Below are 2,943 nucleotides of genomic sequence, written 5' to 3'. Positions count from 1 at the left end.
AGAGTGCCACACAAAGGAGCTGGGGTGAGAACTTGATACATAGGAGTGTGGGACTGGGGTGCCCTGAGAGAGAAAAAGGGGACCCATCTGTCAGGGCAGCTGGGGAGCCCCATCCCCAGCCTGGGACTAGGGAGCAGAGTAGAAGCCCTCTCTGGAGGGTCCCAGGGCTAAATGGTAGATTCTTTGAGGTAGATTCTTGGGGAGAAAAACCGAGAAGCAGCTCCCACGGTGGCAGTGGCTTCCTCAGTGATACTAATATATGGGATAGCCTAGTATTCCTCAGAGATACTAATATATGGGATAGCTAAGGTACCATCCTTAGGGGACAGTTGGCTGGGGTCTTCCAGGAACGAGGGAGCATTTTGGAACAGCTGGGCTGTGTAGCGAGTGAGGAGGATGCCAACGCCCTCAATGAGGGCCAACAGGATGTCCCCCATCATCCCTGAGGCCACCATGGCCAGTGGGCCACTGCAGGCAGCCAGCACAGCCCCATCAATACTCCACTGGTGATAGATTTCCAGGGATCCTCCTTGCCCTGAAGCTGTACCAGGCCACAGTCCATGGTGGAGAACAGGCCCCCCAACACCGCGAAGCTACCTCCAATCTGGGAGACTTGGATCCTCACAGTGTTGGCACTACCTCTCAACTGGTGCCGAATTCCAACAGGGGCATTGCAGAAACCCTTGATGGCCTGGAAGACTCCACCACCGATGACACCCACAGTGAAGACTCCACCACAATCATCCACAATTCGCCATGGGCAAGGCTCCCAAGCGTACTCCTCCATGGCACTGGATGCCCACAATTGTATTTTTTATGTTATAACTATGCTTTTTATACAGTGATAAAATATGCTTAGTTCATATTAAGCAAAAAAATAATTTACTTTCTATATAAAGTATTTGGGCTACTAAACTTATTTAGCAGATCATCTACTGATGAAATTTTTAGATACTTCTCTTGTTTAATATTTTATTATTATAAATAGCATAGAGATATATATATATACAGATATCTGTATGCATACTTTTTGCCTGCTGTATTTGCTACATGAATCCAAACCTTTATCCAGTCTAGAAAAAGATACCACTAATTCTGTGGTTAGATAATATGTAACATAAAATTTTCTAAGTTTTCTATGAGTATTAACGAGATCACGCATGACAGTAATGACTTTATTCATTTATGGAGAAATTATATATTTAAAGATAAGCATGTGCTAGGCATTCTTCTAGCTATTGTTGATATAGCAGTGAGCAAAACTGACTTAAAAGCCCTTTCCTCATGGAGCTTACATTTTAATGAGGACAACCAGATCATAATATAAATAAATAGTATAGCATGTGGGAGGTTGATGAATACAGAAGAGAAAAATTAGGCCGGGTGCAGTGGCTCACGCCTGTAATCCCAGCCCTTCGGGGGCCGAGGCGAGTGGATCACTTGAGGTTGGGAGTTTGAGACCAGCCTGACCAACATGGAGAAACACCATATCTACTAAAAGTACAAAAATTAGCCAGGCATGGTGGTGCATGCCTGTAATCCCAGCTACTCGGGAGGCTGAGGCAGGAGAATTGCTTGAACCTGAGAGGTGGAGGTTGAGGTGAGCCAAGATGTTGCCATTGACCTCCAGCCTGGGCAACAAGAGCAAAACTCCATCTCACACAAAAAAAAATTTAAAAGAAAGAAAAGAAAAATTAAATCTGAGTACATAAAATAAAAAACGTCCATGCAGGAGAATATAATTTAAAAGAGGGTTGTTATGATAGCCCTTACAAAGAATATACATCTAAACAAACAGGTGAATAAGATGAAGAAGCAAGTTATGTGACTTTGCCTAGAATGATACCAGACAAAAGAAAATGTTATTTCAACAGTCCTAAACTGGGAATATCACTTATTTGTTCAAGAAACATTGAAGCCATCGGTGTAACTAGAGTAAAGAAAGCAAAAGTTGAAAATGAGTAAGAAATAAAGTAAGAAACTTATCAAGCTGGTTAGGGATGACATTAGTGGTAAAAATACTTTGAAGTATTCCAGCAGGATTCCTTGCTAAATTAGATGTGAGTATAAAACAAATAAAGTAGTCAGGGATAGTTTCAACATTTTTGGTCTTAACGCCTAGGAAGATTAAGTTGACATCAATTGAGATTGAGAAGAGTTTGCTGGAGGAACAGATTTGGGTGGAAAAGGTAGGAATTCACTTTTGGACATATTAAATTTGAATTGTCCGTTATTTACATTAAAATATTATTATTATTTATGTAAAAAGGAGAGTTGTTGGGTTGTCACTGGAGCCATCTATATATGATATTTTGCCTCTTAATACTGGATAAATAAGTGAGTATAGACAGAAGTTTCAATAACTGCACCAGAGAAACTCCAAATAAATGGATTGCAAAGGTGAGTATCCAGAAAAGGAGGTTGTGAAGGAGTAAAAGTGAAGAAATTATTTCAAAAAGAAAGAAATGGTGTACTCACCAACAACTGCAGTCTAGCTTCTTTCCCCATCATTCAATTGAAAATATTCTCACCAAGATCCCTAAAGAGTTCCTGTCGCTACATCCAATATACACATTTCAGTACTTTCTTAATTCAATTTTCAGCAGCATATAACAATGTTAACCACTTCCCCCTTTTTAACATGCCCTTCCCTTTGTTTTTGAGAACCTATCTCATGGTGCAAGAGTAGAATTGTCTGCAAATGTCTTCAGGTGGTTACTGTGAGTTTCCTAGAAAATGGGCCAGCAGAATTGGGCAGAGGATAGAGAACTGGCTGCTTTCTTTTTGGCAATGGGAGGGAACGTCTTCACATTCAGCTTTGCATTGGAGCAGTCAGTTCCTTTCTTAAGAGAAGGAGACTTCAGCTTCCCATTGGTCCCAAAGTCTCTAGATGAGAGAGAGCTGGTATTCCTAGACAAATTCTGTAAAAAGCTAGCATCCCAA

General features: G+C 41.1%; 1 pseudogene; it reads right to left on the bottom strand.

Moving 5' to 3' along the window:
• Positions 1-269: 269 nt before the first annotated feature.
• LOC112635025 lies at positions 270-1,498 on the bottom strand (annotated as a pseudogene).
• Positions 1,499-2,943: the final 1,445 nt, after the last annotated feature.

The sequence above is a fragment of the Theropithecus gelada genome, chromosome 11 (genome assembly GCF_003255815.1).
Source record: "Theropithecus gelada isolate Dixy chromosome 11, Tgel_1.0, whole genome shotgun sequence".
Classification (NCBI taxonomy): domain Eukaryota; kingdom Metazoa; phylum Chordata; class Mammalia; order Primates; family Cercopithecidae; genus Theropithecus; species Theropithecus gelada.
This window is presented reverse-complemented; position numbering and strand designations above follow the sequence as displayed.